Raw genomic sequence first — 15,871 nt, 5'->3', positions numbered from 1 at the left:
CTTCCTCATCTGCTTTCTCCAGGGTCTCTTTTCCCAGGATTAAACTTGACCACAGCAGATTTTCCTAGGTCGCCTCACGCTTTCCTAAAGCCTTTTATTAGAGTGCTACTGCCTTTCTCACCTCAAAGCATTCGTCTCAACGCGCATCCCCCTGACACCACCAAGAGAAAGACCCTAAAATGGTGGTGTCCATTGTCAACTTGGCCTTCATTTTTTCCTGCCATTCACTTTCCCCTTTCTCTTGTGTAGAGGTCTGTGCCCTCCCCAAATGTTATGCAAATAGTCCTAACCAAGAACATACATAATCACCACCATTTGTTCAGCCCACAAGCAAAGCAGTTTCATTACTGACGGTTCAGTAGTTAAAGTCGTTTTCATCTATAATTGAATATAAGAAAGCAATATGAACTCTGATTTGAGGGAAATACCTTTAATGGCCCAGCTCCCCATATATTACAAAAAAGCAAAATTCACTTAGTTTCAAGCACTAACTTTGTGCTAACTTTTAGCAGTTGCCTCAGCACCTGAGTAATCATGTATCTGAAAATTTTAAAAGTTCCCAATAAATGAAGAGCAAATGGCAGTCCACTCCAGTATTCTTGCCTGGGAAATCCCATGGACAGAGGAGCCTGGGGATTTATAGTTCATGGGGTCCCAAAGAGTCGGACAGGACTGAGGTGATAGTAACAAAGTATTGCAACAAGCTTCTAATGTTTGGTTACTTTTCTTTGGGTGCCATCTCTGACAATTGCTGCTGCTGCTGCTAAGTCGCTTCAGTCGTGTCCGACTCTGTGCGACCCCATAGACGGCAGCCCACCAGGCTTCCCCGTCCCTGGGATTCTCCAGGCAAGAACACTGGAGTGGGTTGCCATTTCCTTCTCCAATGCATGAAAGTGAAAAGGGAAAGTGAAGTCGCTCAGTAGTGTCCGACTCTAGCGACCCCATGGACTGCAGCCTACCAGGCTCCTCCGTCCATGGGATTTTCCAGGCAAAAGTACTGGAGTGGGTTGCCATTGCCTTCTCAATTGCTAAGAGAGGAGATTTTCAAAACAGAATGGTAGAGCTACATTAATTGGAAAGATGACATTCTTTTCTTTTTCAAATAGATTATACATAAAGGTATATTATTGAATACTATATCAAATGTATCTACTTTGAGGAAAAAAGTAAAGAAGTGAAAATTATTTCAGTTCTTTCAGAAATCATGTTTTGTTTTGTTTAATTAATGAAAAAATGAAGTTTCTACTCCTTGGAAGATTCTATGGGTTGTTACTCTGCAGCTACACTGCTGCTGCTGCTGCTGCTAAGTCACTTCAGTTGTGTCCAACTCTGTGAGACCCCATAGACGGCAGCCCACCAGGCTCCTCCGTCCCTGGGATTCTCCAGGCAAGAACACTGGAGTGGGTTGCCATTTCCTTCTCCAACGCATGAAAGTGAAAAGGGAAAGTGAAGTCGCTCAGTAGTGTCCGACTCTAGCGACCCCATGGACTGCAGCCTACCAGGCTCCTCCGTCCCTGGGATTCTCCAGGCAAGAACACTGGAGTGGGTTGCCATTTCCTTCTCCAACGCATGAAAGTGAAAAGTGAAAGTGAAGTTATTCAGTCCTGTCCAACTCTTCGACACCTGATAGACTGTAGCCTACCAGGCTCCTCCATCCATGGGATTTTCCAGGCAAGAGTACTAGAGTGGAATGCCATTTCCTTCTCCAGCAGCTAGACTAGAGATCTCAAATCTCCTTTTCAAGTCACAAATACTCAAAGAAGGTCAAACCTAAAATATGTATGTATTTTAAGGAAAATGGAATCTTTCTTATTTATTTGCCCAGGTCACTGGTCTTAATAAAGAACGCTTTACCCTCCATATTTTACCCCTCAAATTCAATGGCTATTCACAGCCTAGCATGCCTTTCAGCATCATCAGAGACACTCCTCTTCTCTCCGCTTTAGATACTGTAAACCTACAAGCTGCCTTTGACCTTTACAGGAGTCTTTTTCAGCTTTATTCCTTTTTAACATCACCATTTCCCTTTCTGGTGTTTTCAGAAAGCAATGTGATTTCCTTGTCTGTAAAACTGGAATAATGCCTACTCTAAATACTTCCCAGAGAGATTATGAAGAATAAGATTACATATTTTAAAGCACCTTTGCAAACTTTAATGTGCTGTCCAAGTGCCAGTTAACCTAGTAACAGACTGCATCTAAATCACACACTTCACTCTTTTTTAAGTTCATCCATTGCGTAGGATCCACTTACCTAACTTCTGCTGGCCATCCTTCTCTGTCTTTTCCAGTGAGGTTTTTGCATTTTTTTTCTCATAGATTGGCCCCCCAGTTTGGAATCTTTCCACTCTAATTTACTAAATACTCCTCTTTCCTTTGCACAAAACTTCATTAAATCTTATTTTTTCTGTTCTCCAAGCTTTCTCATTTCTTTTTTTTTTTTAATATTACATTACCAACTTACTGTACCCTATCAGTTAACTTCAAAATTGTATTTTTTATATATAATATACTGTCTGAATATAATGCAATATACTGCCTTATAATAGAGGCAACTACACACACAAAAAGAAGTGAAGAGGACTAGTCAAACAAGGCAATAACAAAATATCCCCACCACACTCTTCAAATGCTTCTAAAGTCTATAATTAATAGTGACCTGCTAATAATAACCCTGGGGATAGGAATTAGGAAAAGGAGGAGCAATTTTTTTAAGTACAATGATTTTATTATTGATCTATCAGAGAGACATTGTACATTTAAGATTGTGTGTCTTTTATCTATTTTGATACCAATGTGTATGAAGAATTACAGCAATCTATGAACGACTAGGAGTCAGAGATTTTTTTTTTTCCAAAGACATATAATTACTATTTTGTTTTGTTGAGAATCTTAAGGCTCATGGCAAAGCCCCCAATTAATTAGTGGGTCCTAAATAACCCATAAGAGTGAATATATTATGAAATGAGAGAAAGTTTAAACTCAGGTTTTTACTGATTACATTTTAAAGGCTGATTTTCCTTTTAGAAACACTTGTATGAATATGAAAAATTAGAGAGATGTGTAGTAGATTCAAGGAAGTAAGGGACTGGGAAAATCTGCCAGATAACATCTTTTACAAAAGGAGTTTATTTGAAACTACTGTACAAAGTATAAATAAAATAATTCATTTTGTTCTTTGTTCTCATCGTTGTTTGGAATTCCTCAACTTCTTTTGAACCTATTTATCCTGTTTAATTCCCTGGAGAAGGAAATGGCAACCCACTCCAGTATTCTTGCCTGGAGAATCCCATGGAGGAGCCTGGTGGGCTACAGTCCACGGGGTTGCAAAGAGTCGGACACGACTGAGCGACTTCACTTTCACTAGTGAAGGACACAGCCTGGCATGCTGAAGTCCATAGGGTCACAAAGAATCAGACAGGACTTAGCGACTAAACAACAACAAATCCTGTTTAATGCCACTGCATTTGCTTTATAAGTTACTGCGTTCCAGAAATTTAGAGTCAGCCTCTGTAACTTTTCAAGGATAACTTCTCTTTGCCACTATGAAATCTTTTCCAGACTGCATGGGAAGGGTGGGGCTGTTTTTTTTATTAGATATGTGTCTAAAATCAAACTGATGGTTAAACAACTGCCTTTTAAACAAATAGTCATAACAATTAATGAATAATTTCTCTAAGTGACATTCATTAATTATGAATTCATAGATGATAGCATGATTCTTTTCATGTTATGAACATACATGTTGAATGATACAACTGATCATCAGGGGTCCTGGGGCCAGGTTTTGAGAATTGTTACATTACATCCAAGTTTGAGCAGGGTGCAGAGAAGTTTGAGGGGATGCAGGGAGAGTGGATTGGTAAATCTGATTGGTAATTCAAACTTCTCACTCATGACCTAAGAGGTCTTTCATGACCTGGCCTCTGCTCACTGCATGCCTCTCTCTTGCTTGGCTCTTATGCTCTAGCACCCTGGGTCTAATAATCCATTTACTCATTCATTTAGCAAATACTGACTGAGCACCTACTGTGTGCCAAGACTTGTTATAAGTTATGGAGACACCCTAAGGAGCTGACTCTTTTCTGCTCCAGGGCCTTTGTGCTTGCAGTTTTCTCTTGGACCACTCCTGCCCACAGCCTCTGCTTAGCTATCTTCTCAGTCTTTAGATCTCAGCCTAAACACATCCCTGTGGGGCCAGACCCTTTCTGACCTCCTGGGGTTAAGTGTGCCGTTATCAATCTTCATCTCAGCAATCCATTTATTTAATTCTGCACATTAATGACACTTGGTAATAATCTAATTATTTATACATTTGTATACTATCTGTCTTCTCTGGCCATGCAGAGAATTCCTTGTGGGCAGAGTCTTTGTCTGTCTTGCTTCTCTGCACAGAACTTGGCAGTATGGTGGAGTTTCAACAAGTATTTTTTGAATGCATAGATGAATGAATGAATGAGTGAGTCTTTGTAGCTGCTCAATAAATAATGTCATCTGAATAAATACTTTAAACAAGCCCTTCTAGACATGTTCCTGCTGTATACCTCAGAGATCATCTTGAAAGGGAGAGAGGGTGAGAGGAGAGAAGAAGAGAAGATTGATTTTGAAGAGAAAGAGGTGGGAAAAGATGAGTGGGAGGGAAAATGGAGAAAAAGAAGAAAGGGGAGGGAAGGAGTAATCTTTAGGACTGCTGCTGCTGCTGCTAAGTTGCGTCAGTCGTGTCCGACTCTGTGCGACCCCATAGACGGCAGCCCACCAGTCTCCTCCGTCCCTGGGATTCTCCAGGCAAGAACACTGGAGTGGGTTGCCATTTCCTTCTCCAATGCATGAAAGTGAAAAGTGAAAGTGAAGTTGCTCAGTCGTGTCCGACTCAGCGACCCCATGGACTGCAGCCTACCAGGCTCCTCCATCCATGGGATTTTCCAGGCAAGAGTACTGGAGTGGGGTGCCATTGCCTTCTCCGAATGCCACCTACTGCTGCTGCTGCTGCTAAGTCGCTTCGGTCGTGTCCGACCCTGTGTGACCCCATAGACGGCAGCCCACCAGGCTCCCCCGTCCCTGGGATTAGGACAGTGGTTCTCAAAGGCTAGAATCAGCATCATCTGAGAACTTGCTAGAAACATAAAATCTTACGGCTCTACCACAATCTGAAGAATTTGAAAATGTTCTGGTGGAGCTCAATAATGTGTGTGTGGTGTTTAACAAGCTTTCCTGCTTTAGTTGGTGAGAAAAAGCTATCCAAATTCCAGTAAGAAGTCTTAGATTGTCAGTCCCAAACCCTGAATCCTGAACCAGATCATTTTATATTAAAGAAAGTTAATGATACTTCATTCTTTTAAATTTCACTGAGCTCTCCAGTTACAAGAAATACATTGGCGATTTAAAAGGTTTTGAACAGTTTTAGAAGTTGTCAAGTAAAGTGGTGACATAATATATAACATAGTATATATTTTATATAGTATATTTACAATATGTATTATATGTACATTTTGATATTTAACACTTCTCCATAAAGTACAGATGCTAAAGGGAAAATGATCAACATGCAGCAAACAATAGATGACATGCCAATTCTGATGCCTTTTTTATGCAGCTCTTATGTCTGTTTCCTCAGAGATTTTTAAAAAGAAAAAAGCCTAGCAATTAGGGAATGTGTCAATTAAAAACAATTACAGGATGGCAAATCCTTTTCTCTGTTTAAATTTGGACTGGCTCTATAAGTAAATGACAGCAGAAGTGAATACAATTTTAACCTGCCACAGGTGTCATGCATTTTAAAAGGGATTTATAAAAATTTAAGGTAAGATAATTTTGATAAGCAGTTTTCTAAAAAGGACCGTGACTTTTGTATTTAGAGATACTATTTTGGGATACATTTCAAGGAAGCTTTCTAGCTTCCTAGATCGTAACCTTACTAGGTCATAGGTCTCCAGGAAAATGGAAACAAATACAAACATTTGGAGGTGGTTTAATGAGGGGGTGGACTAAATGAGAAGGTACATGTTATATGAATAGCACTTCCCTGGCTAAAGGGCACAAGTGTTAGACAGTGTGAGTAGTAATAATAGTATATGAAAGCAATAAATCATGGATGCTGAGCACCCAGCAATGCTAGAGAATGACAAAGTCCATGAATGAGAATGTCTTTCTGAGCACATCCAAATAATAATAAACTACCCTCTCTGTCAATCCCATACCCAAGAGGAACTCTCCAGTAGATCGACACAAAAGACATTCACTGGCTGCTCTGACTGTTGGCCGTGCCAAGATTTTTTTTAAATCCTGGAAGGGAGGGGTGGGAGTGCCGGATGTGTCTCTAGCAGCAGCCCCACCATCTCTCCCAGACACATCTCTAAGGTTTCCTGGTATTTTTTTTCTCTACATAAATTTCTCACCCTCTTCCCTTCCCCCACTTTTTAATTTTAATCTGGAGGAAATGGGCTTTGCATAGCTTTTGTCAGAGCTTTATAACTGTACACAGAATGACTTAAAACCAGATGTGACTGTAAACGAATCACTTTTCCAGTCTCAAGAGATCTGTTGCATCTTCATTCCCACGTTTCACGTGCTGTCACCCCCACCCGAGCAAATGAATTGGCTCACATATGCACCAAAGCAAGAGGTTAATGTGGCCAGTGGGGATGTCTATATGGGTGTGACTGCTATACATTCCACTGTCAGGAGCTAGGTCATGATTCTCACGACTATCCAAGCCCTAGGATAGTAAATAAACAAAAGATGGCTAACACTGGCTTTAAGGAAAAGGAGAACAAAAGCAAAAATCACACATCTCGTTGCCCTTAGAAAGGGATGATTGGAGGGTAAAGATTCTTTTTTTCTGTGTATCATATTAGACTGTTGACTAAGATCAAGTGTAGTATGGGGGCTTCCCAGGTGGCACAGTGGTAAAAAAATCTGTCTGCCAATACAGGAGATGCAAGAGATACAGGTTTGACCCCTGGGTCGGGAAGATCCCCTGGAGTAGGAAATGGCAACTTGCTCGGATATTCTTGCCTGAAAAACTACATGGACAGAGAAGCCTGGTGGGCAGCAGTCCTTGGGGTTGCAAAGAGTTGGACACAACTGAGCAACTGAACACACATCATGTTAGAACATTATTTCCCAAGAATTCTCTGGAGGTTGTAAACAGAGGACTCTAGTCAGCACATATTCCTTTTTTGCTTTTATAGTGTGATCTTAATTTTTTTTTTAATGGCATAAGCAGATAATTTTGAGAAAAATAGATTTTTCATGGTAAAAAGTCTGAATTTTGACTTTTCATTTAAAAAAAATTAAAAATGGAGGCTTGCTGGGCCCCAATCCTGCCCACCTCTTCCATATAGCTTTCCCATTCCACCCTTCTCTATTGGATGAGGCAGACACAGGGCATCTTAGAGTCCTCTGAATGTTGGAGCTGACAGTGACCATAGTGAAAAATCAAAGGGTCTTACCATGTTTTTCAAAAATACAATGATAAAACCATCAGCTACATTAGAAAACTCTTGAAGGACGAAGTCTTGGCTCTTTGTTATCTTCCCATGCCCATGTTCTAGGACTCAATGACTGTTCATTTAGCTAACAGTAAATATTCATACCTCACCACTCAACAAGGACACAGCTAAGTATTGGGGAATCTTTAAATAATTGTATTCTTCAGTTGTTCCAATGCAGATGTGGAACCCTCAGTTCAGTTCATTTGCTCAGTTGTGTCCAACTCTTTGTGATCCCACGGACTGTAGCACACCAGGCCTCTCTGTATATCACCAACTTCCAGAATTTACTCAAACTCATGTCCATTGAGTTGGTGATGCCATCCAACCATCTCCACCTCTGTCGTCCCCTTCTCTTCCTGCCTTCACTCTTTCCCAGCATCAGGGTCTTTTAAAATGAGTCAGTTCTTCACATCAGGTGGCCAAAATACTGGAGTTTCAGCTTCAGCATCAGTCCTTCCCATGAATATTCAGGGCTGATTTCCTTAGGATGGACTGGTTGGATATCCTTGCAGTCCAAAGGACTCTCAAGAGTCTTTTCCAACACCACAGTTCAAAAGCATTAATTCTTTGGTGCTCAGCTTTCTTTATAGTCCAACTCTCATATCCATACATGACTACTGGAAAAACCATAGCCTTGACTAACTGGACCTTTGTTGGCAAAGTAATGTCTCTGCTTTTTAATATGCTGTCTAGGTTGGTCATAACTTTTCTTCCAAGGAGCAAGCGTCTTTTGATTTCCTGGTTGCAGTCACCATCTTCAGTGATTTTGGAGCCCCCCAAAACAAAGTCTGTCACTATTTCCATTGTTTCTCCATCTATTTGCTATGAAGTGATGGGATCAGATGCCATGATCTTCGTTTTTTGAAGGCTGAGTTTTAAGCCAGGCTTTTCACTCTGCTCTTTCACCTTCATCAAGAGGCTTTTTAGTTCCTCTTCACTTTCTGCCATAAGGGTGGTGTCATCTGCATATCTGAGGTTATTGATATTTCTCCTGGCAGTCTTGGTTCCAGCTTATGCTTCTTCCAGCCCAGTGTTTCTCATGGTGTACTCTGCATATAAGTTAAATAAGCAGGGTGACAATATACAGCCTTGACATACTCCTTTCCCAATTTGGAACCAGTCTGTTGTTCCATGTCCAGTTCTAACTGTTGCTTCCTGACCTGCATACAGATTTCTCAGGAGGCAGGCAAGGTTGTCTGGTATTCCCATCTCTTGAAGAATTTTCCACAGTTTATTGTGATCCACACAGTCAAAGGGTTTGGCATAGTCAATACAGCAGAAGTAGATGTTTTTCTGGAACTCTCTTTCTTTTTCGATGATCCAACAAATGCTGGCAATTTGATCTCTGGTTCCTCTGCCTTTTCTAAATCCAGCTTGAACATCTGGAAGTTCACGGTTCACATACTGTTGAAGCCTGGCTTGGAGAATTTTGAGTATCACTTTGCTAGCATGTGAGATGAGGGCAATTGTGCGGTAGTTTGAGCATTCTTTGGCATTGCCTTTCATTGGGATTGGAATGAAAACTGATCTTTTCCAGTCCTGTGGCCACTGCTGAGTTTTCCAAATTTGCTGGCATATTGAATGCAGCACTTTTACAGCATCATCTTTTCAGTTCAGTTCAGCTCAGTTGCTCAGTCATGTCCAACTCTTTGAGACCCCATGAACCGCAGCACGCCAGACCTCCCTGTCCATCACCAACTCCCGGAGTTCACCCAAACCCATGTCCATTGAGTCAATGATGCCATCCAGCTATCTCATCCTGTCGTCCCCTTCTCCTCCTGCCTTCAATCTTTTCCAGCATCAGGGTCTTTTCAAATGAGTCAGCTCTTCACATCAGGTGGCCAAAGTATTGGAGTTTCAGATTCAGCATCAGTCCTTCCAATGAACACCCAGGACTGATCTCTTTTAAGATGGACTGGTTGGATCTCCTTGTAGTCTAAGGGACTCTCAAGAGTCTTCTCTAACACCACAGTTCAAAACCATTGATTCTTTGGCACTCAGATTTCTTTATAGTCCAACTCTCACATCCATACATGACCATTGGAAAAACCATAGCCTTGACTAGATGGACCTTTGTTGATAAAGTAATATCTCTGCTTTTCAATATGCTGTCTAGGTTGGTCATAATGTTCCTTCCAAGGATCTTTTAATTTCATAGCTGCAATCACCATCTGCAGTAATTTTTGGAGCCCAGAAAAATAAAGTCAGCCACTGTTTCCAATGTTTCCCCATCTATTTGCCATGAAGTGATGGGACCGGATGCCATGATCTTCATTTTCTGAATGTTGAGCTTTAAGCCAACTTTTTCACTCTCTCTTTCACCTTCATCAAGAGGCTCTTTAGTTCTTCTTCACTTTCTGCTATAAGAGTGGTGTCATCTGCATATCTGAGGTTATTGATATTTCTCCTGGCAATCTTGATTCCAGCCTGTGCTTCCTCCAGCCCAGCATTTCTCATGATATAATCTGCATATAAGTTAAATAAGCAGTGTGACAACATACAGCCTTGACGTACTCCTTTTTCTATTTGGAACCAGTCTGTTGTTCCATGTCCAGTTCTAACTGTCCTGCATACAAGTTTCTCAAGAGGCAGGTCAGGTGGTCTGGTATTCCCATCTCTTTCAGAATTTTCCAGTTTATTGTGCCACACAGTCAAAGGCTTTGGCATAGTCAATAAAGCAGAAATAAATGTTTTTCTGGAACTCTCTTGCTTTTTTGATGATCCATTGGATGTTGGTAATTTTATTTCTGGTTCTTCTGCCTTTTCTAAAACAAGCTTGAGCATCTGGAAGTTCATGGTTCACGTATTGCTGGAGCCTGGCTTGGAGAATTCTGAACATTACTAGCGTGTGAGATGAGTGCAATTGTGTGGTAGTTTGAAATAGCTCAACTGGAATTTCATTACCTCCACTAGTTTTGTTTATAGTGATGCTTCCTAAGGCCCACTTGACTTTGCATTCCATGACGTTTGGCTCTAGGTGAGTGATTACACCATTGTGATTATCTGGGTCATGAAGATCTTTTTTGTATGGCTCTTTTGTGTATTCTTGCTACCTCCTCTTAATATCTTCTGCTTCTGTTAGGTCCATACCATTTCTGTCCTTTATTGTGCCCATCTTTGCATGAAATGTTCCCTTGGTGTCTCTGATTTTCTTGAAGAGATCTCTAGTCTTTCCCATTCTATTGTTTTCCTCTATTTCTTTGTACTGATCACTGAGGAAGGCTTTCTTATCTCTCCTTGCTGTTCTTTGGAACTCTGCATTCAAATGGGTATATCTTTCTTTTCTCCTTTGCCTTTTGCTTCTCTTCTTTCCACAGCTATTTGTAAAGCCTCCTCAGATAACCATTTTGCCCTTTAGCATTTCTTTTTCTTGGGAATGATCTTGATCTTTGCCTCCTGTACAATGTCACGAAGCTCTGTCCATAGTTATTCAGGCACCTTGTCTCTCAGATCTAGTCCCTTGAATCTATTTCTCACTTCCACTGTATAATTGTAAGGGATTTGATTTAGGTCATACCTGAATGGTCTAGTTGTTTTCCATACTTCCTTCAATTTAAATCTGAATTTGGCAATAAGGAGTTCATGATCTGAGCCACAGTCATCTCCTGGACTTGTTTTTGCTGAGTGTATAGAGCTTCTCCATCTTTGCCTGCAAAGAATATAATCAATCTGATTTTGGTGATGTTCCTGTGTAGAGTTTTCTCTTGTGTTGTTGGAAGAGTTGCTATGATCAGTGCATTCTCTTGGCAAAACTGTATTAGCCTTTGCCCCACTTTATTCTGTACTCCAAGGCCAAATTTGCCTGTTACTCCAGGTATTTCTTGACTCCCTACTTTTGCATTCCAGTCTCCTGTATGAAAAGGACATCTTTTTTTGGGTGTTAATTCTAGAAGGTCTTGTAGGTCTTCATAGAACTGTTCGACTTCACCTTCAACTTCACCTTCAAGGGGCATAGACTAGGATTACTGTGATATTCAATGGTTTGCCTTGTAAATGAACAGAGATCTTTCTGTCGTTTTTGAGATTGCATCCAAGTAATTCATTTCGGACTCTTTTGTTGAGGTTTGTGGAACCCTCAGCATGATAGAATTCAAGAATACCTAGTACCTAAACCTTCAGATAAACTAGTGCCTAAGCAACCTTTGACTCCACGAAAGATCTAATTCTTCTGGAATTATCCAGAGGTCATTGGTTTCAGACCACCAAGATCAAAACTCTTAGCAAATCATCTATCGTGGCATTCTCTCTTCAACTCTGCCGTCCTGGGCTGGAATTACAGCCTCGTGCAAAGAGGCGCAAGTGTAAATGTTCACAGATACAGATGAAGGGCAAGCACCTGATAAAGATGCATTGGCAGTGTGTGCTCATCGACCCAGGTCTACTTGAGATCCAGATAAAAAGAGCTCTGATGAGAAAACAGGTACCTCCTGTATACTTCCCAGACAGTACCCCAGTGGTGACCTCGTCTGGATTTAGCAGTGGTAGGATTCTGTTGCCAGCTCACCCAAAGAGTGGGAAGAATCAAGAAAATTTTCCCTTCAGAGACATTCCCTAGAATTCATAGTTTCCCCTTTCAGTGACTTTTTGCCATATTTCATAATAATTGGTTTTCAAAGCTGTTATCCTGTGAGTGAACCATGTGAATAAAACCAGTATGTAACTGGGGTAAATTGTAGAGATTTAAAGAACTTAGCAGTCTTTTCCAGAGCATCTTTATCTTCATACTTATCAGCTGGCTCACCCACAAGTTCTGACCCCTGGATTTACTGTTCTTTCTTGCAAATTCATCATCATTTCTCATGATGTTTGCTATCCTCTCCCCCCACCCAACCCTCTCTCCTCCTGGTCCTTGAAGAAGATGGACAGATCTTCTTAGGTCTGAGCCACTGGTTTACCCCTAACTCAAGAGCATCCCTTGGATTCTGCCCTATACAAGCCCTGAAGCAAATCACTCCTTTTATTTTTTAAACTTTTTTTGTTTCAAAATAATTTCAAACTTATGGGTAAGCTGTAAGAATTATGAGAGTGAGTGCTATGACATATCCTTACCAAGACCCATTTATCTTTTTCTAACATTCTGCCACAATTTCAGAGTAGACTGCATATCTCCTGAATGAATTGTTTAATATCAATAAAGACATTAAATTTAAGAAATGCAAAATTGATATAATGCTTTAATCTATAATCCATATTTCAATTTCACCAATTGACTCAAGCATTCTTTTTGGCATTTGTTGTTGCTATTTTTTTCTCTAACAAGGATCCCACCCAGGATTCTGTGTTATATTTAGTTGTCAAGTCTCTTAATCTTCCATAATCTGGTACATTTCCTGTCTTTAAAACCATCCTTATGACATTGACCTCATTGAATGATATAAGTCAGTTATCTCTATAGTATGTATTTCCCTCCATTTGCAATTGTTTGATGCTTCCTTATGATTAGATTCAAGTTATAGGTATCTTGTCAACAGAACTGTTCCTCTTCTCTTGGGTTCAGTGTTTTTTCTCTAACAGATTAATTATTCAATTATTTCCCAATGGATCACAAATATAACTGCACATTAGAATCCATGAGAAGATTTTTACACTCTGATGCTGAGGTCCTATGTTGGTAAATTCTAATTCAATAGGTCTGAGGGAGAATTTGGGAATCTGTATCTTTAAAAAAGCTTCCTAGGTGATTCTGATGTGTGTAAGACCAGGGCTGAGAGCCACAGACTTCCTATCTCAATTTGCACATCCTGGCTTCTCCTTCAATCTCATTTTCCTTCCTTTGCTACATTCTCTCCCCTCTGCATCAACCCTCACCTGGGCTCCACATCATCTGCCAAAGGGAACCCATGTTAGACAAATACTGGGAGGTGAAAGAGCCCATGTCAATGCACACGCTCTGTTTTATGGGTTGCATTTTATATGCTATTGGCACATAATAGTCCACGTTAGTGGGCAATCTGAGAGAACTACAGCCCTTTGTCAGAATTAGACTTAAATGATGCCAATTATAAATTAGGGTTGTCAAGGACACATCCCTCCCGCAATATTGCACCCCCTTGCATGAACTCTTTGTGCTATGACCAGTCTTATCATCTGTTTATCTTTTATCCTATTCACTCTAGACAATCTAAAAATCTTCTCTTGATCCCAAGGAATCATTAGGGGATGGTTTGGAATGTTTCTTTTTACTGTTGTGTTTGCACTTCTGCTTCTAGGTGTTTGTCTCAGAAAGGGGGAATGCTGTCCCATTTTTAGTTCTGGCCACAGAGCAGTGGGCAGTGGGGAGACGTCCCTGTGTTTATGTAACATGATAAAGGAGTTGACCCCAGACTTGCTAGGGGTGGGTTTTTTTTTTTTTCGCATTTGTCTCCTCAATTATTTGGAGACTCATGTTGGGCGGTGATGTCTCTGAGGGCCAAATGAAAGGAAGCACAGAGCCATTAAACCTGCACCAGCACCACAATGGCTATTCATGAACTGAGGAAACGTGGGCCCTCTTGCAGGCCTGGCCAGGGCAGGATGGCGGTGAGGGGAAGAAGGGGGTGTGTCTCCAAACAAAACTGATGGGTGTTTAGTAGAACCAGCCAGTAACATTTTTAATGCATGTTCAATACTTCATTCCTTTGAAAGCATTGTCACGTGATAATGCTTGCTCATCTGGTTCTTACCACAACCCTGTGACATAGGCAGGGTAGCAAAAATGAGACAAAAACAAGAAGCTAGTGTTAATTTCTAAATTAGTCAACATTACTGAATACATACTGTGTATAGACAATGCACTAAGCACTTTTCTTAATTAGATTGCAATCTTCACAGCTGTTTTATGTGGCAGATAGAGTGCCTTAATTATCCTTATTTTAAAGAGGAAGCAAGTATGACTTGAGCAACTACTAGTTGATACCACTTGGATTTAAACCAGGTTTCTCTGACACAAAAGCCCTGGCTCTTTACCACTTTTTCAAACCATCTCCCCCAAGGTCACATGGCTGAGAGATGATCCAGATCAGTCCTTTCTTGAGAGCCCATGACTCAAATGATAAATGAACTCTGCTCAGAGTTTGAAGAGACACACAATTCCGTGGCCTGTCTTCTCTTCCTTTGGAGGCCATTTCTGCACATGTAATTTCCGCCTGCACCCCATGCTCAGGGCCCCAGAAGATTGACTTCCTGCTACCTCCACTCCTACCTGTCTCTCCTTGCCCATAGGAAATGGCTAATACACGAAGGGTGAACCTCTGACACCCACCTCTGGCCTGATCTACAATTGGGCTTGTGTACAAGGACAGAGTATATCTCTGTGGATGTGGCACACAGGGGTGCCTGGATGAAGGTATGTGCAGGGGCTGAAATCCAGCCAGTGTTCCAATATGGAGCCTCATGCATGCCCGATAGAACCATGTGCCTGGAAATGCCTTTTTTTTTTTAATGAACACAAAGAACCTGGAGTCCAGCAGCAGTTCAGTATCTTCTCAGGTTCTACTTATCCATCCTGGGCCCCCTTCCTTCAAGACTGTACACTTTGCTAAGTTACAGCAGAAGACTGAAATTAGATGCATTAATTCTGCTACTTGATTATTTAACTTTTATGGCACCATCCCCTCCCACCCACTGACTTCCCAGGTGGCTCAGATGGTTAAGAATCTGCCTGCAATTCAGGAGACCCAGGTTCGATCCCTGGGTCGGTTTCAATCCCTGGGTTGGGTTTGATCCCTGGGTCAGGAAGATCCCCTGGAGAAGGGAATGGCTACCCACTCCAGTATTGTTGCCTGGAGAATCCTATAGAGGAGCCTGGTGGGCTACAGTCCATAGGATCGCAAAGGGTCGGACACAACTGATCGACTAACACTCTACTTTCACTTTCCTCTCACCCCGTCATAACACATGCACAAAAGTGCCATCAATGGTGGGAAAATAAGGCATTTAGTGAGTCCACTAGAGAGATATTGTGGATGAAGGATGAGATTTATCTAGATCAGTTGTTCTGGAATTTAAAAGTACCTCCATGTAGTCACATGGAGGGTTTGTTAAAACAAAGATCGCTGGGCCATAGTCACTGCATGCCTATCGAGTTCTGGATCTGGGCTCCATACTTTGAGTACCACTAGATATTTCTTGACTCATACCATAGGCAAGCTTCTTATTCCACCAACTTTTTCCTTGTAAAGACACACACAAAAACACATACGCACAATCACATAATACTGTAATGGTAACAATAATAGCAATAGCTAATATTAATTGAACACTATTTTCCAGGAAATACTGTAGGCATGTAATACAGGTTGATTCCCTTAACTCATGTCCAGGATGAGAGAAAGAGAGTCTTGAAGCCAAGTACTGGCTCAGGTTCATAGTCCTCCAAACTGACATAAGAGGATGTGAGGA

General features: G+C 41.1%; 1 protein-coding gene across 1 annotated transcript in view; it reads right to left on the bottom strand.

The window, feature by feature from the left end:
• Positions 1–15,871, bottom strand: part of PTPRB (protein tyrosine phosphatase, receptor type, B) — a 130,486-nt gene that overhangs the window by 95,665 nt on the left and 18,950 nt on the right. The gene's annotated exons all lie outside the window — the stretch shown is intronic.

The sequence above is a fragment of the Bison bison genome, unplaced genomic scaffold (assembly GCF_000754665.1).
Source record: "Bison bison bison isolate TAMUID 2011002044 unplaced genomic scaffold, Bison_UMD1.0 scf7180017864163, whole genome shotgun sequence".
NCBI lineage: Eukaryota > Metazoa > Chordata > Mammalia > Artiodactyla > Bovidae > Bison > Bison bison.
This window is presented reverse-complemented; position numbering and strand designations above follow the sequence as displayed.